This window comes from Balearica regulorum, chromosome 3 (genome assembly GCF_011004875.1).
Source record: "Balearica regulorum gibbericeps isolate bBalReg1 chromosome 3, bBalReg1.pri, whole genome shotgun sequence".
Taxonomy (NCBI): domain Eukaryota; kingdom Metazoa; phylum Chordata; class Aves; order Gruiformes; family Gruidae; genus Balearica; species Balearica regulorum.
The window spans coordinates 123,000,074-123,024,164 of NC_046186.1; the positions used below are offsets into that span (position 1 = coordinate 123,000,074).

At 42.9% G+C, this 24,091-nt stretch overlaps 1 long non-coding RNA gene across 3 annotated transcripts in view; it reads right to left on the minus strand.

Annotated features, from left to right (window-relative positions):
* LOC142601188 (uncharacterized) overlaps positions 1 to 24,091 on the minus strand; it is a 505,408-nt gene that overhangs the window by 8,714 nt on the left and 472,603 nt on the right. For 2 of the 3 annotated variants that reach the window (XR_012834820.1, XR_012834819.1), the window contains 4 exons: positions 12,504 to 12,721; positions 9,906 to 9,955; positions 9,333 to 9,382; positions 6,867 to 6,938 (listed from right to left, as the gene is read on the minus strand). This is a non-coding gene — a long non-coding RNA (uncharacterized LOC142601188). Of the gene's footprint in view, positions 1 to 6,866; positions 6,939 to 9,332; positions 9,383 to 9,905; positions 9,956 to 12,503; positions 12,722 to 16,107; positions 16,198 to 24,091 lie in introns of all 3 variants that reach the window. The other variant, XR_012834818.1, reaches the window with a different exon arrangement.

Consider the following 24,091-nt stretch of genomic DNA (forward strand, 5'->3'; position numbering starts at 1 on the left):
AGCATCTCCAAAGTATTTTTGGAAAGCAGGCAAATGATTCAGGGTCTGGACGCTGGATTTTTAAAGTGGCAAAATATTTATAGCTTACCCTGAAAAACACTTTGTCACAAAGAGCTAGACTATGTGGAGAGCATTTGGCTCTGGATTAGTTTTAGATGAGGTTTTAGGACTGGGCTAGGCTGTAGGTTCGTGTTCAATGATGCTTAAATGTAATGCCCCGGCCTTCCTGCATCCTGGCCTGTAACTGTATGGGATCATGCTCTGCCAAATTTCTGTCACCTTGGGCTTCATTAGCATGAGCAAACAGACCCCTTTTGGCTTTGTGTCTCACAGAAAAACAAACCGTTGCGGCTGGTTTGCCAGTCTCCTCTTTTGGCCAGCTGTGGATAGCTGCCTCATACACTCCGCTTCAAAGGGATTTATTTAGGTTCAGGTTTTTTATTCTAGCTCTTCAGCAGGTACCGGAGTGAAGGTTCCTGTTTACAGCAGTGAGCATTTACTGAGGTAACTCCTCCTGAAGGACCCAAGAGCACTGGCTGGCTAAGTACTCAGCAGAACGAGTAAATATTTTATAATTAAGCCCTTAATTGAGAATTCTGTATTTAAAAAAAAAATAAACCTGCAGCTTCCGTATGAAATATTACCTGTGCATTTCAGGGGGGCGAGGGGTTGCATTCACTTTCTCCAGCTATTCTAATAGCTATTTTAATAGATGGAGATATAATAAGTACAATGCTTGATATGGTGAGTGAACCACAACACTTACAAATTTTTGCAGAAAGAAATTCCGAATGAATAACACAGATAACTACCAGGTAATTTTTCTTAAAATGAAGAAACTTTCGTAAGACACATTCGTTCAATCAGGTAAAAGAAATAGCGCCACGTTAACCCGCATATGTGCACAGCACGCCTTTTGTCTACAGCACAAACACTGTGTTTTACCTTTGAACTAGCTACGTAGGGAGGGAAAAATTATCCTCCCTCCACAAATGGTTTTGGGAATAATTATGTCTAATGGAAAAAAAAATTAAAATCATATTCTGTTCACGGACAACGTGAATGGAAAAGGATGTGAAATTTGTGAAGGTACTAATTCATTAAAAAGTATTCCTGGTTTTGGTTGGCAACTGCCATTGAACACAAATGTAACTACATAAAGGGCAGTAAGAGTCCAGAGTAAGGCAGTCAAACTTTTGGGAAGACAACTAGAGGGGGTACAGATCGTGCTGTGATCTATTCAGCGCTGGCGAAAAGAGCACTGTAAATGTTTATTTACTTTTTGTACTCATTGGCTTCTTAAATAAAAGAACTGATACTATTTAAAAGCTCTGACTATGTCATGCTGTTCCCCTCCTCTCCTCAAACTGCTGAGGCTGAACGCCTGTCCCAAGTTTTCTGTGTCGCTGTCGGATGCACGGGAGGTGGGTCAGCTCTGCAGCCGGCAAGAGCGGGACGGAAAGAATTAGCATCATATAATGGGACAGGAGGGGAAAACCCGCTGCTGGGCAGCACCTACCGCGATGCCCACTGAATTCGGTACAAGTTCCCTCTTTGAATGCCAAGGTTATGGACAGGGGTTTAGAACAGCAGCATTTGTGAAGGCTCAAAGTACCTGTAATTTTTTTTTCAAGCCCCACAATGATTAAGACATGTATTTTTTAAATTTCTGAATTGCACGTCAATGAAAATCCATGTTAACATGATTGAGTTCAGTGGAGTAACACTAGGAGAAAAATGGGTTCAGCTGAGATCAGAGCCTGCGTGTATTTAAAACTGAGGCTCCGTGAAGGATTTTTAGAATCACCCCGCTTTTATATACCCAAACAAGCTTATTCCTTTGGCTAGAACGAGGAGGTTTTCATCTCCTTTGGAATTCTGGGGTAAACTGTCCTCGTACAAAATTTGTTCAGGGTCAAGTTTTAGGCAATATTTTGTGCTGCAATAACCACACCATGACAGACAACCTTTTCATCAGATAAGAAAAAAACCCCTCTTCTTCAGGTCAGTACGAGAAAGGAACATGACAGAGCTATAAATACAGAGCCCAGAGGTGCGAAATCTTGTGCGTTAAATGCAGCCATTGGCCACGTTCAAATTTTTCCCAAACACTTCAGATGTTTAGACAGAGAAGCAAATAGATACAGAGGGGAATCTCAGCAAGGAAAGCAGCTTATCATTGTTAAATGATTCTCTCTGGTAAATGCTGGGAAAATATTTCAGACAATTATTTTAAAAATATTTAACTGATTAGAGGGAATTGAATTGGGTAAATCATGTGCAACCTCAGGTTTAGAGGCAAGAAGCAGCTGAAAACCGAGGGAACAGGCTGTCTGGTCACATTTCCATTTGCCAGGTACAGGCCAAAGAGACCCAGCAGGGCTAAATAAAGATTTTCAGATACCAATCTGAACATTTTAATCTGTGATACTAAAAGGAAAACCCCGGTCACCAAGCAACTAAAGTTAGACATTTAAATTATGCAACTGATTTCCAGAGGTGTGCAAATACACTACAGTGCCCAATAAAGTCAGAGAGGAGTGCTCAGAGCATGGGGGGAGAGGAAAGGAAAAAAAATCTCACATGATGGTCTCAGGTGTCTAAGGCAAAGTTTAATCACTTAAGTAGCGATGTTTTTAAATCCTGTCTCCGAAGGTGCCTTGGACAAGGTTTGCTGCGAGGGTGTATCTATGTGCACATGATGGTTGTGTGAAAAAATGTTAAATGGCTGTCAGAAATCACAGTCTGGATTTTTTTTTTTTTTTGTTTTAATTCAAACCTGCACTCTGAAGTTATAAGGATTTCCTGTTGCCAAAGGTTACCATTGGCTAGAAAGAGTTTTTGAGACTCTATCTTAAAAGCAGCGTTTAAACCCAGAGGTTTTTACAGGATGGTGCTGGCTGTTTGCGTGAATGTAAGGGGCGAGTCTCTGGAGGCTCGTCCAGCCCTGGCTTAGCTGAAGCCATGCCCAGGTCAGTGCCGCCAGAAGGATGGTCCTGATAAGGCCAGAAAGGAATGAACGCGAAACGGGAGGGGAGGTACTGGTGATTCATTGCTAATCCTAAGTTTGCTTACTCACCTTGCCAGAAAAAAAACAGTAGAAGCAGCACAAAATGTTATCCAAAGAGATATTAAAATAAAAAATCTCCTAAATAAAAGTAACTAATTAAAATTAACATACTGGTTCTTTTTTTCAACCCAAGAAACAAAGCTACTCAAAGATTCTTTTTTCTGAGTGTCACTTTGGAAAAACATGTTCTCTGCTTGGGGGCAGAGAAGACGGTCCCTCCATTCTGGAGGGTTCCCCACGGCTTTCACTCAGGCATCCGTGGTGTCGGGGTCTGCTGCAGGCTGGGGTCTGGAGGCATCAGCAATCCTCAGTGAGCTCAGAAGTGGTTTTGCAAAGAGCCACGTCACGCACGGTGGCCTCTCGCTACAAGTACTGCACGACATCAGCTTCTGGGTTGGTGAGTGACAGTGAAAAAGTGGCACTACCACAATTTGAAGACGACAGTGCTGTGGCAAACCAGTCATCACATGCTGGAGTTACTAGCACAAGCAGTAGATTTAGAGTATTATGAAAATACATGCATTCTGAAGTGCTGTGAATTATACCAAATAATTCTGAATATCTCTTTCGCTATACTAATGAATCAAAGCAGAGCTTACCACATTATCTGCAATCACCATGGAGAAAATGGATTTCCGTGCACATAGGTTCTGTATAAATAGTGCATCCCCAGCACATTCTTTAATTAAGTAGTGTCTGATTGCATAATAATAACAATAATAAAGAGAGAGATGTCCAGCTTGCACACAAGCCAATTAAAGTATCAAGTGCACGAGGCTAAAGCCTTCCTGACTGGGGAGGAGTCAGCAGGGAGGCGTCCAGCTTACTGGTGTACTCACCTCTGGCCTCTGCCTCGCACCAGCCCTTCTGGCAGCAAACCAGCGAGTCTGGAGACCTTTTTCCCTGAATCCTTGCACAGAAACAGGCTGTGGGGACAGCACCGTCTCCACCGTTTTACAGGCTCCTGGCAGAAACCAAGGAAGCCGTGACTGCAGCACGGAGGCACAACTTACTGGTTTGGGTGAAGCTTCAGGACTTGAGTATTTATCAATAAATGAACTTGTGCTTTACAGCTATGCTGGGGAGGGTTTTCACTAGCTGGAGGGACCAGACCCAACCTCCACTGCGTGCCGTAGGTATGCTTGAGAATTCATGGAAAGCAGTAAGCTGGAGGAATGTACTTTATGGGGTGGCTGGATCATATGTTTATGGCCTGAAATAGGAGATCCCAACCCAAACCACTTTGTTGGTTTCTAATGGTGAGAGGCAGAATACGAAGATCAAGTAATTCATGCCGGGGAGTGGATATGAAAAGAGACCGTGGGCAAAACCTGGGACAAGCCACAGCCTCAATAGCTGTCTTGCCAATAATTATGGCTAATGGCCTAATGCCAGTAATTAACACTTTCGAATTTAATACATTCCACGTTCAGCCTGTAGAAACAGAGATGGCCCAGAAGAACAAAATGATTTAAAAACTAGGATGCTACAATAATGCACTGCTAACAACATTTGTATAAAAACAGCAGAGGAGCGGGCGCTCTGGCTCCCTGGTGACCACAATTTACCACCCAAAAGGAGCCTCTGTTAGTTGACCAAATTCATAAAGTATTTTTTGTACCCTCTGCACAGGAGAAGTGGGTGGTCAAGACAGTACCGGTACGGCTGGAAGGACTCTTCCGCTTGCGCGTCGCTGCGGCAGAGCTGGCCAGGTGGCTGGAAACGCAACACCTGTGCTGTGATTTCCTGGGCACATCCCAGCCCAGACACACGCATGCTAATGCACTGCTCAGATGGCCTTTTCGGGAGGATAATTGCATGCACTGCCCTGAGAGCTGGGAATGGGCCACTTCAGGGAATGAGTCCGCTCCTCAAGATACAGCCACTTATTCTCTTCTCAGCACTGCAGAAGGGCAAATGTCCCTGGTTCAGGCCTTGGAAATAATGAGGTAAAATGGACTCGGCACCATTAAAACGTCCCCAAAGACAGGACTAGATATTAGAATATCTGATTGGAAAAAAACGATGGGCAAACACAGCCTGCCTTGACAGGACCCCTCCTCTCAAAGAGCCACAGTAAAAGCTCTCTGGTCACAGAAGGAGAGCTGGGAATTAAACGTGAAGTAGTCTGCAGAGATGCGAGAAAAAAACCCAAACAAGCCAAAACGCAGCTAAAGACACTGACCGCAACGAACGAGGAGGTTCTGCAGGCAGCTGACAGCGCTGCAGCTGGACACCAGGGTTTTCCTTGTCCCCCAACAAGAAAGAGGCAAAAGGTAGAAGGACAACTTGCTGTTATGCCCATTGCAAAGGGGAAAGAAACCGGCAGAGTGTGGACTGCCTTAAGGTCAAACCCAATCTGGTTTCAGCTGGAAGCGGCTCGCTCTTGCTATAGATTAACTTGCTGGGCTAATGCAGGTCGTGTCTATCAGCCTCGTGGCTTGCCCACGTGCCACAGAGATAGCCAGGTTCAGGGCAGTTTTCTTTCCAAATGCTTTCTAAATTTGGCTGTTTAAAATAGGATTTATGTACATTTAAGCATCTAACAAAACAGTTGAAAATGTCAGGGTTCCTCAATGGCCTCATTCATGTGCTTGAAGCAAAGCACGTGCCGAATCAAGGCCCACATTACCGGGTTTCCAGAAACGCTGCGCTCCTGGGCGCTGCTGGGTAAACAGGCGGCTCTTGACTTTGGAAGCCTAAATACAGACCTGGTGCCCAACTTTAGATAATCAGAATTTTAGCCTCTCTGCAAAGACCTTGCAAAGCATAAGTTATCACCATGAAACCAATAGTTGCCTTTTACATTTTACTGAATCTAGAGTAAAAAGTTTCTCAGTACCTTTGCCACTAATTAAAAAAAAATCTCGTGACCGTTTTATAAGGAAAAATACAGGGGATGTAGCTTCCATGCCCTGGATACACTTACGTTTAGCTTGGGTCACTTCCAAAGGCCGTGATCCAACAAGATACTCAAACACCTGTATAACTTAGAGACACTTTTAAGTGAACTGCAGCGAACTTTGGCAAAAGTAGGGAAAAATAAATTCTGTGAAAAGACCACTTTATTTCTTTCAAATCTGATTTTGTGAGAATCTTGAATGCAATGCATCACTGAAAAATATTTCCTTCCCCATGTTGAATATTTTAATATTAAGCCAGATATTTTTATATTTCCACAAATTAAATCCACCATGGCTGAAGGTTTGACAGAAGCTTTAATTTGCACATAAAAAGGTAGAACGATTTCAGTTTTGACAGCATAAGCTTTTGATTTGTTAATAAAGGCGATTCTTTCTCAATTGTGAACATATTCCCCAAATAAGACAATGCAGTTTGTAAAAAAAACACCCAAAAAACCATCTTCCTGGAGCGGAGAATAAACTTTTGATCCAAAGTTATTAAAGAAATTCAGATTTTATAAAAATAAAAGAATGAAACTTTCACATTCAACCTTTAGTAGTAACAGAAGAAGAATCAGAGGAAGATACACGTTCCTGCCACATTCTCTATATCTACTGTTATTAACGTGACCTACCTTCAAAATATGCGGATGAAGTTCGTTGCTAGAAAGTACCTGCAAAAAAAGTGAAGTCGTTTTGGGGACTGGGGCTGAGAAAGCTGTATCTGGAAATGGTTTTGGTGAAAATTAACACAGATTTTCCTTGCAATGTTCTAATCGAACTGCGATCTAAGAACAGTGAGATCTCAGACTCTCATGACGAAACACAAGCACCACAAAGTTTGTAAACCAAGATGTAAGCGAGGGAACCAGAGGCCAAGCTTTCAGACTGACCTCCTCTGTGCCCACATCAGTGTTCTCCTTTTCTCCTGAGAGACCGCAGAGGAGGAGTTTGAGCAGAGCCAGCTTAAGCATGGAAAAAAAAATAAAATTCAGATTTCTGATCTCAGATCAAACAAATTATTCAAAACTTTTCCCCATGTGACAGCCAAAAGTTGCAGCATTGAAGCAAGGCTGAAAGTACCCAGGATCCATTTCTGGATATAAAAGGGTAAAGAAGCACTGCCCGCGGGCCTGCCAAGTTCTCGGCTTTTCCAGGCTCAGCGAGTACTTTGCCCTGGCATCACAGGTTGACTAAAGCTTCTCAACGAGCTGAGCAACGGGTCCAAACAGTCTGAGGTACAAACCAGCCAGTGTCGTTATTACAAGTCCACCACTTTTAACTCTGAGGGTAGACACTAATCCAGACCACCCATACACGGGCTCCTGGATATCGCTTGTGTGGGCACAGGCAGAGCAATGAGCAAACTACGTGACTATGCCTGATGTAAGATCTAACGCCTCTCCCGCACCGCACATTACCGGAAAACTCTTCCTGGACATCTGCAGCCATGGCACGGAGCTGTTGACTGGCTGTGTCACTGGAGAGAGCGGTTACTTACCGATGATTGGCAGCAGCATATCCTGCTATAATGCTAACTAAGCCCGTGACACAGCCTGCTATCAATATTTTACTCTATCACACGTCACATTTTGCAGTGACACTAGATACAGTGCTCTGAGGCTTACTGGTTCACAGTCCTTCCATTTAATAACAAAGTCTCTTGATTTTTGTAAACTTCCAAGCTTTTACTGGAGGAAGTCAAGCAGTTCATCATTGAAAGGCATTTTGTTTTCCAAACAGTATCCCCTCATGCTTTTCTTTGCTTGCATCTCACCACAGTTGCCTCCTAATCCAGTGTTGGTGAAACAAGGCTGAAGGTATTTTGATCATGTTTTCACACTTCTGATGTACAGTTGCCTTCTCTCCTTCCACTTTCCTTCTGACTACACTCTGCTTCACAAATGCAGCCATCTGGCACAACATCTCATTTTTTTGTATCGACACCTGAGTAATCAGAGCCCTTTTTTCTTTTTTTTTTTTATTAAATAAAGCAACTGTTTCCAGCTCCAATGCATAGGTTTATAATAGGCAAGCCACATCCCATTAAAGAAAAGCAGCAGAAGTGAGAGGTCACTGGTATTAATGCTAGAAAACGTTTAGGGTGAGATGAGAGAAAAAAAAAGCACCCAGCATTTTCAATAATATTATCACAAGTCATCTCCAGCACTTTTTTCCCTTCCCATTGCTTTACTTACAGCCTCAGGAATGGTTATTTTCAAACTTAATCTTCTTCAGGTTTGCGCAGTAAAGACTCTAGGCTCAATCGCCCTGGCAGAAAGACCTACGGGGCACCAGGGACAGCACGTGGGACGTAGCAGTGTCACACGCCAGAGCAAATCCAGTTGGTGTGGTAGAAGCGGCATTTAAAGAGCACTCATTTCATCTCTCAATCCTATTGTTGACAATGAAAATAATTGTGTCACGGACAGTTTAGTGGTGTGGCTACCTTTGGGAGTGGGAATGAACTCGATAGTTTAATTCTCTATCTTCACGACAATCAGCTGCAATTCCACTAGCTCCAGTGGGTTCACGCTGGGAAGGGATTTCCCTTTCACAGGGTTCAGTGCATTGGTCACACTCACACTACTATTAAGTCAACCACCAATGAAGCCCTGCCTTTTTTTTTTTTTTTAAAATTGGGAAATAAAGTATTTCCATATATCGTGTGTACGAAATATACTTATGAAAACATTGATGGCAAGGTTGTGGCCCCAAGAATTCCGAAGACTCTTACCACACATTGCTGTGTGGCCAAAGTTGCCTCCCAAGAGTTTCTGCCCTGGCCTTGTCTCAAAGGACAACTTTCAGCCTTACTCTCTCTTGCTAACACTCACCCTTCCCATGCTAGAAATAAATTTGACAACGCTAACTTGATCTCCACCTGGCTGCCATCTCCTCCACACATCTGATCCTACCCCTGAACTCTCTCTCCCCTGAAATAAAAGATGGCCACCAGCCCGCAGACCAAGTGACCTGGAAACACTGCACAGAGATATATGAGCAACGGAGCAACTGTGCCAAAGGAAGCTCACGAATCACATACTCCGGGCAACGGGACAACTGGCAGAAAGACAAAATAAAATAACTGTGCCTCTACCTTTCACAGACTCCCTAGCTGACACCACTACAGTTTGCTGCTGAAGCATATCTGCATCAGCTAAACCTGCCGTTTCTCTAACGAGCATCTTGCTGCAGTCCCTCAAAGCAGGAGGAATTGGGGCAGCCAAAGTCGGGATGGTTCTGCAAGCCAGGAGAACCACCTCCCACCAGCACAACAAATACCCAAGGACAGAGGGGCAGAAGCAGGCATTGGGGATAAGGGGCAGATTTCAAGTGGCTGCCCTGTATGCACCTACCTGGCCAAGCCCCTTCGAGTAGTGCGGATAGGAAGCCATCACTGCCGCACCTAAATAAAGACACAAATTCTCAGGCACAACAGCTGATGCCCCATCATTCAAGTTGTCACAAACCACAGATGTCAAGAGCATGATTTTTGCTGTCAATATCAATTTGGAAAGTGCCATTGATACTGTGCCAGTACAGTTCACTAACGTTTGACTCTACAGACTGAACCCGCACTGAAATCCTTGCTTTTTTCTCCATTTGTTTCAAAGAGACTTTTCGAATAGACTCTCTCTCTAGGTGTGGGCTACGGAAGCGCACTGCGCATCTGTGCCACGTCGGCTCAGCGTCTCTTTGCTTTGGTGAGTTAGCAAAGAAGATTGTGCGATGCTACAAGCAGCTCCCTCGCTGTGTGAGTGGTCAGCAAGGGGCCACAGAGTTCTTTTTGGATGGATTTACATCTCATGGAGATGCCAAAGGAGACAGAAGATGTTTGACATAAAAAGCCCAATCTTAGACCCCATCAGGGCCTGAATGCAGACTCAGAACCAAGCTAGGACAATCTGGGCCTGTTTTGTGAGCAATACCTGGTTTTCAGGACGCAGCCACCTGGAAGATTCCCTTCTTTGCTTTCATCCTGAAAAGAGAGATGGAACTGTTAATGGGGGAAGAGAAAGGCCATGAAAATTACAAGCTGTGTAAAAAGTTTCTTTGCAAATAACAGTTTAACACCACTAAGAAGTTAGGTTAAAATGGTTTCAAAGTCTAAAATTAGTTACATTTTAAACTAACAGCATATGCTTTTATTGTCTCTGATCTAAAATATAATCCCAGGAGGCTGTGAAAAGCATGCAAATTACGGAAAGCTAATTTGCTCCAACAGCGACACCTCCCATGTAGTTGGGAGGTCTATTAGACCTAGTGTACTCGCCATTATTTGCATATTAATAGCACCTGCTGAAATACTTCGGGATTTACTTTTTCTGCCAGCAGAGGGACAAAACAAACAAACAAAAAATTATATAAAATTCCTTTCATACAGATTTGATGAACAATAAACTATTTAGATAGTGCTAAGAATGCCAAATTAGTGAGAGGCAATGGGGTAGGATTGCAGATGTCATCTCTGACTTTCAGAGAAGCTGGACTGCAAGTTCGCTTCAGAAAAAATAAAATAAAATTCCCAAACCCAAAAACCAAACAACAAAAAAGCCCTCTCTGGAAAGTGCTGGGTAATTTGAAATCACTCACTTGGCTCAAGTCTGAAGAATGGAAAAGTTTAACTAAAGAAATCCAGACACTGCTACAAGAAAAAAAAAGAAAAACACACCAAAACCCCCCTACACATGCACAACTACCGAAAGCAGAACCCCCCAAAGTGGACCTTGATTAAAAATCTACAAAACCCCAGGCTTTGATATTAGCCAGGCCTGCAAGGCCTAGTCCCCTGCACATAAAACAAAAAATAAATTAAAACCAGCTACAGCCTGAGATTTACTTAACAAGCCAACTTCCAATCTCTGCTTATGACCACTGCTTCCCCTTCTGGCCCCCTAACTATAAAAAAAAGCCCCTTGTATATTCCTATAGCTCATCTTCTTGAGGGTAAGGGTGAAAGCAGCTTCCTTTCCACGGTAGCAAATGGAAAAAGCTCACTTTCCAGCGCAAAGCTGAGCCAGAGCCCGCAGGCTGGATGTGTAACACGTGCCTCTCTGCAGAGAGCGTTCAGGAAGCTGACCAGGGAGGCCCGGGCATTCCCCAGCACCTCTTTTTTCCAAACAGGCAATTGGTATTCCTAAAGAAGCACCAGCCATGTACTCATATTCCCTTCAAGAGTTACAAGGGGCCTATATTTCTCCCTGCTTTTTAAACCCACTGCTTTAATTCTGATTATGCACCCTTTTTTAAATAGGCACTGAAAGGCCCACTAGAGTTATTTACTGCTGGTGTGCTGAATTTCTGTAGCATTTTAACTACCTTCATATTCCCAAACGAAGAAGGCAATTGACTTTAACTTAAAAATTACTAAATTGTTCTCCACATATTAAAAAAGTAGCGAAAGAGCATTTCATGTAGGACAATGAAGCATGGAAAAGTGATGTTTTGAGCAGCCTGGCCAGTGCTCTGCTGGGAGGGTGAATCGAGAGTCTGTCCTGAGCAAGGGCAGCCTTCAGCCACCGTCCTGGTGCAACCCTGCAGCCACCTTCCCGTGTGGCAGCAGAGCCGCCGACTCCGTCCCTTTGCACTGCGTGACTCCCGTGTGAGGGGGATGGAGAGAAGAAGGGGCTGTCATTGGGAAATACATTATTACTGCCCTCTTCTCTCCTCACCACAGACAGAGCTCAACATGTCTTTCGGCTCTGCACAGCCAAACGAGACCTATGAAAAACTTGCTCAGTGTCAATTACAATTACTGAAGGAGGCAATCAAACATTACAGCAATGGGGACCCCTGAAATGCTATAGACAGGCAACTCCCACCATGGCTGTCAACAAATGCTCATTCTCATTAATGTGTATGTAACTCTTAAATGCTGAAGCAGTGGTAGCTATTAGTATTAGCTGGTAGCTAATTAGTAATAAGCAGTAGAACTAGTTGAAGTTGCAGGATGGCAAGCAGATGCAGATCGGAGGACTCAGCTCTGAGCTTACGATCACTGTTGGTGATAATTTTCAGCATATTTTTGCATAGTCAAGAACCTCTAAGGAGCTGGAAGGGAAAGGGGTTACCAGAATGGCTCCTGGGGGGCTTCAGCCGTTCAGGGCATTGAGATGCAAAGCTATCTCTTTATGTTTAAGATACTAGGTCAAAACTGTTAAGAACTGAGCGTTGCTATCATTCAGATAGATTCAGTGCCCTATAACAGTGAGTTTGCATCCCATTTCTAGAAGAAGAGAGCAGGATCCATCCCCTCTAACTTTTCGGTTCAGAGGATCCTGTCCTCTTGCAGCCAGGAACACGTCCTGCCCTGGGCTATAGCATGGCAGGGAGGTATGTGCTGTACAAGGCTAAAAACTTCCCGTGCTGCCATGTAGCATGGCCCCAGCCTTTCTGTAAAGTGTTCTGATCACAGAGCGCCATGTATTTGTAATAACAGCAATAAAAATAATAATAAAAAAACCCACCCTGAAAAACAAAACCCAGGCCATTACCTATTATAACAAATTGAATTGGATGTTCCTTACCTGAAATTTCATGAGCAATTAGCAAACAGAATTATCCACAAATGCATGTATGCCCTATTATCCTTGCAGCGATTTCAGCAGCCACAACGTTACAAGCTTGCAGTTTGCTATCCAGCAGCTCTAGCAGTCTCCAAACCACAGCTTTTTCTTCCTTCTTTTTTTTTTTTTTTTTTTTTAAACATGAAGTTCATGGCAGCCAGTGTTTTACCACCTGCATGCTGGGGGAGGAAAAAAAAGCAAAGGGGAGAGGATCAATATATACAGTATGTTTATAGCCAGCAAAAGCATGTTGCAGAGTGGGGAGCTGTGATGTGTGTGTTTGCATTGTCTGTGGAAGGATCCTCAGTGGCACTGCAGCTGGAAAAATAATGGAAGATCAGGGGACCGTCTTCAGTGACAAACTTTCATCTGGTAAGTTATAATTATATGGTAGGAAATGATACCTTAGACCGCAACTAATTTGTGAATCCCAGGAAAGGCAGATCACTGATTCTTCATGAGGGCTGCAGACCTGATCTATAAAAATTTGGGCCTCAGCAGGAGGTTGTGTGTAAGTGTGATTTGCATTGCAATTCTTAGTCCACCACAACTTTTAAATCTTCCTGCAGCACTATCACAATGGAAATTCTTGTTCTCAGTGTGCTCAAAATACATATTAAAAAATAAAAAATCCCAGTACAATGGAAGTCAGTTGTTAACAGGGAAGAATGTGGCATTTATGCTCAAATTGTTTCACAAAACACCATTACATCAGAGCCTTTCATCATTTTATGGGGGATCGAGTCCCCTGACACCATCTTCGGGGACTTCATGTGGTGCTTGTCACTATCATTCCACTTGCACAACCACCACAGCCGTTTCAATTTTTATCTGCCCAGAACCCAGAATATGTTACATTATTTAGTTTTTGTAAGAAGCTTTTCTGTATGAAGAATTCACAACAAATAAAAGCCATTTCCCTGAAAAAAAAGAGCTTGTGAGTGACGGTTAAGGGAATTTTGGGCAGACCCCGTTTACAGGAGATGGCAGCAGCTCTGCCATCCTTCCCGCTGACTGATGGCACAGGTCCAACTGATCCTACATAGAGCAGCCACCGACACTGGCAATGATGGCATGACGCTCACATATTTCCCCAAAAAACTTTATGGGTCAGACTACAAATCCCACATACTTGGTGGAGGTGAGTTATTCATAGTAACAGGAGGGCTCCCCTGTGCTGCCACCGAATTGGGGACACCAGTTTGCAGAGAGAGGTAAAAAACCTCTACTCCTAACTCCTTTAGCCAAGGAAATGTTCCACGTCAAATGCTCACAGCCTCTTAACCCAGTGTCAACAAAGACAGGTCTGCATGCCCTTCCTGTGTGTTTGTGAAGCCAACTAAGCCAAACCCTTTGAGTGGAAGCCAGTGTGCAGAGCCGTCCATGGGCCACAGAAGATGATTATTAATGTTCTGGCAGAGCTCAGATGCCTCTCCTTGCCGCATATGGAGCCAGGTTTTGTCCTGAAGAGCTACATATGACCCTGAATTCAAATTTACATTTATTTTGGCAATTTGATACCTGTTTTCCTATGTGTAGAATTTTATTGCCACTTACTCAGATATGGCTAAACTCAGCAACCCTTTCCAGGGACACGTTCTCCAGCTGATTGAATTTCCAGGCTCCAAACCTCAAAGCCCAAGTAGAGGGTACAGGAATTTGTCTACTAGCAATAGAAGAACACCAAACACATATCCCAAATGCACTTTCAAGTTTCTTTCTCCTTTTGCTGTTACTGGAGTTGACAGGAGCTTTCTATCGACTTCAGTAGATACAGGCTTCATGAAGGACATTTTTTTCTACCCTTCTCATAAAGGCCCTTTCATTCCCTCACTCTAATTTGCCATATTGGGACCCGGTCATTTGTTTTTATTGCATGGCGATACACGCTAGCATTTGCAAGATTGCAGCGCTTTCAGTGTGAACTTTCGCACAAGCCGTTCCCCTATGACAAATGGAAAGCAAATCTCCACACTCAAGGTTACGGCTCTTCTTGAAATGCACTGAGTCAGGTGTGGTGTTCCATAAGGAAGAGGTCAAGCCTTGGAGAAGTTACTCCCATATTTGCGTACCTGTATCGAGAGACATTTGGGGGGGCTGATTCTACAATATACCAAGACACTGACTCTCTGAGGTTTCTGACCTGCGTACATCCCAAACAGTCACTTACTTTTCAAAATGTTTGCTTTTGCTCTGCTGAGTGCCTGAGAGCCCAATCAGAATATTTCAGACTGAAAGAGAAGTCTGGTCCTGAACTTCCTGCTAAAAATAAATAAATAAAAATCCTCATATAAATGCAGGAGAATTTTTTTCTTTTCTTTAAGGACACTTCCTTGTTAAGAGCACAGAAAACAGTCAGAAGTATAGATCTTACCAACTGCTCTTCAGCTTAACATCTCTGGCATTCAAAACATACAACTTCTGTGTTTGTACTAAATTTCCCTAACAGCTTACATCGAGGCCAAACAGACAGCATTCTGCAAAGGTCTTCCAAAATAAGCTTATTTAAAAGAGCAAGGTCAATGCCCAACATATGTCAGATTCTGTGAGTAGAAATCAAAGAGTTAGGAGCAAATGGAATATGTCAGAACTCAGTGGTTTTCCATGCCAGGCTCTTTTACCAAGTTCACATTGCTGCTGCCAAAACCAGTAACAATCCCATCATATGGACTTCAGCTTTGGAAAAGTGTCTAAAAAAACCCTCAATGTCTGTACGTAGGCTACTTAGCTCAATAAATAAAACTAACACATTGATAAATCTGTTTATCTGGACATGCTATTTATTGTCTCTATAACTGTATTTTTCTTTTAATGGGACACATGCTGATTCCATGCTTCAGCCCTGGGCTCTATTAAAATCAGATTAAAAGCATTAGTAATGTAGTTAATTCCATTTATAATACGCCCATCAAGAGAAAAAAGAACATTAAAATAGAAATATATATATATGGGATTTAAGAATTTTTAAAAAACAAATTCTGCTCCATTTTGATCTTTGCAAAAAAAGGGCATTTTTTTAAAATAAAAAAGGAAAACTTTTTCCTCTCTTCAGATAAAGTAACTCTGCCTGGTCTTTTAAACCATATCTTGCAGAACGATATTTGTGATTTCAATTAAAATACGCTATTGTCACTTTAGCCTCCCTCTTTGGTATTTTAAATTGATCCTAATGGCTTTGCCTTAAGTGATTTGCGTCCCATAGTGAATTCCTGTCACTTACAGCACCTCCCACTATTGCCCTCCCGAATAATCACTACCAGATAATCACTTCTTCCCCCTTCTCCCAACATTATTGCTCGCTTCCCCTCTGACTCTGCATGCTGGTACAGTCTGCAAAGTATTTGCTCTTTAACATCTTTAACATATGGCTTGTTGCTCTGGAACGCAACAGTCAGGGATTTAAAAGAAGGATAAAAGCTGAGTGAAAAAGGCCAAACCGATGGCTCTACAGGTAGGCTTGTATCTCTCCATGGCCTGTTTTCCAGACTGCAAACCGGGGAGTGAGGAAAGGAAGAGCATGAGAAAGAGTGGGTTGTGATTAAAATCCCTCCGGCACCATACTCACAGTTTAGGGCCTGGCAGGCGCTTATGCAGCCCAGCTCCGCTTGCTGCTTCCTAACAGAGCCCTGCGAGATGGAGACCGTCTGAGGTGAACCTGATAAGGAATGCAAAATTTCCATTGGAGACTTTCCTCCAAAAAGATGCCATCAGCAGAGCCCCTAAAAGGCTTTGGTTGAAGAAGCCGTCCTCTGCCCCTGTACTGTCCTTCGGCATGGCAGCCCTCATGCACCCTGGGACGCACACAACGATGCACAGGGAACCGTGAGCTTTCGCCTTCTGAGAGGAGGCTCCTTCCTCCTTTGCCTTTCATGGATCTCATTATTAACTGAAGAATCATTTAGTTTGCATAATTGTCCTCTGCCATACATAATTCCAACCTTTCTCTTTAAATTGGCTTATTAAACTAAATACAGTCTTTTGTTTTTGTGACTCCATCTATCAAAGCTTCTGAACGGACAGTCAGTGCGATGTGAAGAAGAAAAACAAACTAATAATATTAGGAAGCATCTCCCTATGTACATTTATGAGATCTACCACCAGGTGACTCCATTCTAAAATATCCGTATTTTCATAAAACAAAATGCTATTTCTTTCCTACACCCTGAACCTGATCATAATCCCCCTCGTCCATAAGATTTAGTACTCTGAAAAAACTAGTGTTAAATAAATAGCGCTCATACTTAAGATACAAACTATTTCTTTTTGAATAGCACATGAAATTGTATTAAAGAGATTCAAGGATTTTCAGAACAGCCTGATCTGTTCCTGTCTAATCAGACCTGATTAATTCAAATCAAACTGCAAACCTCAGTTTTATTTTGCTTTAAAAACTCAAGATCAACAACAAATCAGCAGTATATAGCTATCACAGAGGCAGTTAACACGGAAAGCCTACAGACACTGAGTCTCATAGAGTCAAATGGGTATGATTAAACATTTGGAATAATGTATTAATATTTTATATATTCAAATATATACAGAGCAGATAGGACCACTTATAGGGAATCTCTTCACAGGGAACTTTATTGAATATATGCCTAAGAACAGGAGATCCAGCTCAGGTGTCAAAGGGTGTTTCTTCAAAATAGAAAAATTATTAACAAATAATAGGGTTATGTGGGAGGGGTTTCAACACAGAACTGCACTAAACCATGCGATGATCTACACAGATAATGAAAGTGTTCATGCGATACCGAGCACAGCAGAATAAATAAAATGAGATAAAATAAAATAAAACAATCTCGCAAATGCAAGATTGCAAATGCAAAACAGGTAGCTGTGCAAGAAGTATTTCAGAGATTTACTGAGCCATTATTTCTGTGCAACGCATACTCAGATGGGCTCTCAGACCTGACCAGTTTAATGCACATCAGACCGGGGAGACACAGGGTCAGGAGGCTGAATGTGGATTTGGGCACTTGGCACAGCTGTTTTCCTGAGGTGCAATACACTTGTCACTAGTGGTGGCACTTTGCATTTGCTGTATGGCAGCATATGTGCTTGCCACATTTGGGACCCATTATATCTCTTTACCCTCCAGCCACTTCCCTTCCCTTCTTGTTAGCCGCATGTCCATATATTCTTCCATGCTCTTTTGCTACATTGCATTGCCAGCTCTTTGCTCCCTCTGCTTGCTCGGCTGACTAGACATACTGTCTCTACTCTTTACAAGCTTCCTGTACTACAGGCATCTGTAGATGGGGCAGAATTTTTATATACATTACTGAATTTTTTTATATAGATATATGCACACATATATATAGACATACATATACAGACGTCTTCTATAAGAAATCATATCTATTCCATCACTGAACACTTGCCTGTTCAGAAATATTTTTGCTACTAGGGAAAGCACACACAGACAAAGAAAAGTTGAAGAATAGCCAAAGAAATCTTTCAAAGCATAGTGTAAACCCAAACTAAAAACAAAGGTGAATATAAGGGAGGGGATGGACTATACTTTCACATTTCAGCCTCTGCAATTAAAACCATAGTTACTGCAATAGCACAGACCAATTAGTATATGTTGATATATTGGCTTGCACATAAAACAGTATCTGACTGCATGTCCAAAAGAGGGAGTTAAATGTTTCCGCTTGCTTTGTATACACGGTTGCACAGACAGGACTGACCGCAGGACACATTTTTGCTCAGTGTTGGGTTGTCGCGTACGACAACAACAGTTAAGAAGAAATTCGGTTGATGTCTCATTTTGAGGGGCTGTACTGCCAGCCTCCTAGCTCCAAATGCACAATGTTTCCTACCCGGACACTGGGACACTGGTTCAGAGGAAAAAGTCTCGTCTGGAGACCTGAGCTTGCCCAGGCAAGTTCCCAGCTGAGCAGTGCCCGAGCCCAGCAGAGGCTCTTTCTCAGGCTCCCCGGAGGTGTGGGTGTGCAGCAAATACAGAACGCTGAGATTCAGATAAAAGAGCTGTGAACTCTTTTAAAGAACATTACAAATGTAGCAGCCTCTGAGTCACATTTTCATAACCATGACTATGTCCTTGATGACCGGTGTTCAGATAAGGCCAGATCTCCTCCTTGTCCCCTTCAAAACCAGAACAACTCAGGGTTTAGGAACTTCACGCCTGGGTGCACAGATGTGAGCCAGTCTGGTAGAGAGGCCCCCTGGGAAACACAGATCCATATTCGGCTTTTTCTTTGCACAAATATGAGCAAGTTTAAAATCAAAATTTCAGTTCATAATAAACCTCCAACCTCCAAACTCTAATGAAACAGGATTTTTTTTTTTTTTTTTTAAATCTACTCAGCTTTGGTCTGCTTCTGTTTTCATTAAATTTATCTTTAAGTATTTTCTAAAATCTCATCCCATGCAAGCAATCACAAAAAACCCCATCAGGGTTATTTTTGTACAATGGTGAGGACACCAAATTACCTTCCTGATATAGCTGCTGTCTAGGTAAGCGACACAGCCAAACCTTGATCTGCATGTCCTATATGCCAGGCCTGCTGGTTTTAAATGCTACTCAAAGGCAGCAGTTGGGAAAATGATGTTACAGCCGTGGCCTACGTGGGCTGTCATCTCAGGGAGCGCCGATTCTCTCGGCAGCTGCTCTCAGCAGCTATATCCCTCACCTGACAGTTGCCTCATTCAGCAACAGGTCAGGCCAGCAAAAATCCTTCGCTTACTTTCAGGTTCCCTAAGTATCAGTGACGGAGTGCGAATTGCCTCTGGCTTTCTCTGCAGCCCCCATTACATTAATGAACGGCATTACATAAAAAATTGCTGCTGACAACCAAATCCTTTCATAAATCATGATGGTTTTGGACACGTCCCTGCATTCTCCCACCCTCCCTTACATACACATGGGGAGAAGACTTAGGAAGACGGCCAAAAAAATCAGGGAAATTTTGGTCTTCTCTTTGAGGCAACCATTTGTGAATCGGCACGGGAAATTAGTTTGCTCAATTTTGGATGCACAGTTTTGAGGCAGTTGACTGGAGAGAGAGAGAGAGACCATCTGCAGATTAACAAGAGACGGGTTTTTCATTAGTACCTGTTGCTGCAGAAGGGGAGATCGCCTTACCCTCTAATACAAGTGACGTGAAGGAAAATTCATAGCTGGGGCAGGAGAGGCGAGAGACTGGAAAATGCCTGACTCTTAATGTAAATAGTTACAATATGCACATACGTTTCATGCCATCTCACTGCCCTTAACGAATGTCAGGAATGTTAAGTAGGTAGGAGGCCCCTCTAAGCACTGAGATGTCCATAGCTTACAGCAATGCTCCCAAAGTACAGCCCATGGGCCTGAGAAGCTTTTGGAAGCAACATGTGACGGCCTTTTAATTGTGGCCGTCCTTAACAGAGCGGCCGATCATCTGCATTACAGTGGTGACAAGGTACCTGGTGGCTGTGCGGGTCCCACACAGCTCTTTGTGCATGTTTTGTTCCACCTTCCGCACAGATGGGTCCTGCATTTCAGGTGAATTTTGTTCAGTAGCCCCCCAGCCATGTCATTAAGCAGCCCTTCGGGGACGAAACTTTGAAAAGTCCTTGCTGAGGAGCCTGGTACTAAAGCTGCAACCTGTAATCTGGGCCCAGGTTTTATCAGCCGTCAAGATCAGAAGGGAAAAGGCACTTGTAGTACGCGAATGGCCAACTCAACTGCTTGGAGAAAGGAGTTGATTCAGGCTGCCAATATTGGCTCTTACACAGATAATAAACTAGACTGGCCTTTCTCCTGACATCACACTTCAATCAAAAACTTTCTCGCAAAATGTCACTTTCAAAGTTGCAGCTTTAAAAAAAAAATGTCTTTATAAAAAATTCATGGCCACAATGATCTGATAATGCAGCTTTCTGATACCAGCAGATGTTTTGTCTAACATGTTCCCTGAAGCTGTACTCTGTGCCTTCATATCTTTCATTTCCAGTTGCTATCTGCTGACTGTGGGATGTCATGTACGTACCCTATAGCGATGCGCAGCAATTCGCATCTAACACCGCCGTGCGTAATGAGCTTCACAAGATGCTTGTCGCAATAACTCCGCACTTCCCCAACCATATGGAACACAACACTCCAAAGCCCACAGACACTTTTTTTTATTACAGTTCAGATCCTTAAAACATAATCTGTGTGATGTCTAGTGAATGTACGTGAAGAGCTGCTGAAAACAAAGTTAACACTTGTTCACATCATCTGTTACAAATGTCCAATTTGGGACAATAAATTTCCTCGGAACCTGTTCTTTTGCTGACTCGTTGCTTTATCTTTTTTCTCTTTCTCTCACGTCGTTTTTTTTATGAACTATGCATATGTATTAAATGGGATTTGTTGTCCCTAGATACCAATTTGCATAAAGTGCAAGCCATCATTGGTTGGAGAGAAGCAAATTACTTCTCCAGCAAGATCACACTTCTTTTTTTTCTCTTTCTTTTTTTTTTTAATTTTAACAAACCGCAGGCAGAGGCTGTTAACAGCACTTAGCCAGATATGCAAAGTATCACTTTTCTCAAAAGCAGCTTGATCAATGGGGGGGGGGGGGGGAAGAAAGGAAGGAAGGGAAGGTATTATTCAGTTAAGTACAATGCAGAAATGACCCAAGACTGAAGCAGCTAACCTGGCCGTTCACCTGTAACTTGAGCTGCCTGATTCCCAGTAAAATACAATTCAAGTATGGCTTGGCGCTCAGGACACAAACCAAAACACCTCGACTGAGCAGAGCCTCACAGAATCACCATCCCCTTTTCCAAGCGTCCTTAGTGCATTTCCAGAAGTCCCCAGAGCGTTTGTTACTTTTACGTGTGGCTCAGCTCCCTCACAGAAGCCTTGCTTGCTCTTTCCCATCCCCACACATTTACTCACGTTGGGCACCTTCCGAAGGACTGTGTAAATACCAGCTTGAAATATCTTTCCAAGTGCGGGGAGGTTCTCCTCTGCCCTCCCCTAATTTTACTGGATCCCTGGCGCCAGAGGTGCTCCGCGGGATGGCAGCTGCCATCCTAGCAGGCTTTGGACAATTACAATCTCCTTTTTTTCCTTATGCTCCTCATTGTGCACACCTGTGACATGTTGGCAAGAGCCTCGACTATAACAACGTGACAGATTCCCGGGTTCAGAGCTAGCCCTGTGTGAGCCCTGTACTTCTGGGGAGGAGAAGAGACAGAGGAGGGAAAAATTACAGTGAGGGGATTTTGCAGATACTTCAAGAAACAGATTATCTAAGCAAACCTGTGATGTACAGGATGAGGTACAAACTCACCAGCCCACTACTAAAAGAATTTGCAAGCCATGAGCCATGCTCAGTTAAAAAGTGTGGGACATTAAATTCACTAAAGGGAACAAATTAGCAAGGATGCTGAACTGCAAAGTTTCGAGCTAGGTCTGAACTTCTCAAGAATTTAGTGCTGAAATGTTGCTTGAGGTGTGGGGGAGAAGGGGGCCTCTCTAAGCATAATCTTTTCTTCTGTTGAGCTCTCTGAAAACGACTGCAGGATCTGTCTCTTACTACACGTTCACTCAGAATTTAACCCCAAATCCATCAATATCATGTGCTTGGATTATTTTACCTCTGAATTTAATGGACAGATGATAGTCTTTCAAGAACGGTTCCTGAGATCACACAGAACATTAATAATCAATTGCAGACATAGGACTACTAATCTGGGCAACGGTCATCACTAGATGCTGAGGTGCCTTTCAGGGAGTTGTGGGTGCCAAAAGAACAAGTAGGACCCAGGGTGTGTAAATTCTCAAGAGACAGTCTGTATTTCCTCGTTACCTTTAGCATCTATCCAAAGATACACAAATACCCACAGATTTTATGCTGCGAGATGATTTGAAGGTGGAAAAATAGTTTCCGTCTGCAGAAATATTGGCAACTTCTTGCAGCTTTTGCAAAAAGGCAAAAATCCCACAATTTCACACATCTCTATTACTAACGTATGCTGCTTTGTTTCCATATTTATATTTGTCACATTTGAAAGGAATACAATAGAATTTAAAAGAAGATCCTCACTCCCAAATGCTCACAAAAGCACAGAGAAGCCATGCAAAGATTATGAGAAAAACTCACAAGAGGGCATTTGAAAATGGCTTTGAAAATGGGGCTTTTTTGAAAGGAAGGGCGCTGTCGCTGTTAACCAACGGAATCACTGTGGGACCAGGTGAAACCATGTTTGGGACACTTACCCTCAGATGCAGAGAGGCACAAGGACCTTGTCCCTCTAAATTTGCTGTCTTAAAAGGCAAGAAGGATCAACAACTGTCTCTCTCGGGCTTCTCTGGCTTGAAACCCCTGGCACGCTCAACTGGCAGTTCAGGAAGGCAGTGTCTGGGTGCCTCTGCACAGGTGCATCTGCAGCCTGATTCCTCTGGAGACAGGTGCAGCCTATATATACAGAAATACAGCGCTGAAGCTTAGCCGAACACAGCACATGAGACCCAACTGTACAGTAGGCGCTAGATAACATGCAATCATGGCCTCCTACTGCAGCAAATTCTACATAAACCCAGGCCTTTGAAAGAGAAGTAGTAAAAAAAAAAAAATGTGTTTTTCTCACTCCTTATCTGTACCTACTCCATTTTACCTAAGGCTGGCTATTAGCTCAGCTGGTGATGTCACTTACTTCACTGGAACCTGTTATCACGAAAGATTTCTCACAGGATTTTCTATTTTGTTAGCTTTGCGCTTTGTGCAATGTTCCATTAGATAAAGGGTTAAGTAATTCACGTTTTACCCATATAGACTAAGTTATACTCCCTGTGGGTTGCTGGCTTCCTATTGGCTAGAACGATGACCTTGGAAACAGACAAAAATGATGCATTGTTGCAATAAATATTATAGCTTGCACCTGTTTCTAATTAAGTCTGCCAAACAATTTCAGAGATACTGAAAAGAGAAATGTGTTGGCTTCTAATCGGGTGTTCTTTGCTGTTTGATCTGGGTTATTCAGCCCCCTGCATGACCTCGCCTTCTCAGTTCTTGTTTTTCTTTTTGGACCTGTAGAAAGCGCTAGATTGAAAGAAGTCTTCTCAAAAAGGAGCATCTCTGCCTAAAATCACTTGTAAGTAAAACCTGAAAATTCATGGATTTACATGTAGTTTACGGCAGGATACCTCAGAAATCTCCAATATGGCTCTTAGGTTTCATAGGTCTGTTGTGGTGGTCGTCTTCACTTCCTCCTCCTTCACCTCTCTTCTTTCTTTTAAACTTCAGAGCTTAAAACAATCTCTAGCTATTAGCAATCAGGATCAGGCTGACTGGGAAGCTGGAGCTTTTTGCAACTGGACTTCAACATGTCAGGGAAAGAGTTCAGGAAGGATTTTCCTGCTAACACTCACCAAAGAAATGTAAATGGAGCTGTGGCCACCTTCGTATTTCAGAGTTAACAATACCTGGGAAGATTCTGGCAGTTGTTGCCTACGAGAGCTACTGCTTTAGGGCAGGTATAGATTCAGAAGAGAACACTGAAGGCTTCACAGACAGATCATGGTTTGCAGTTCAGCATCATGCTTT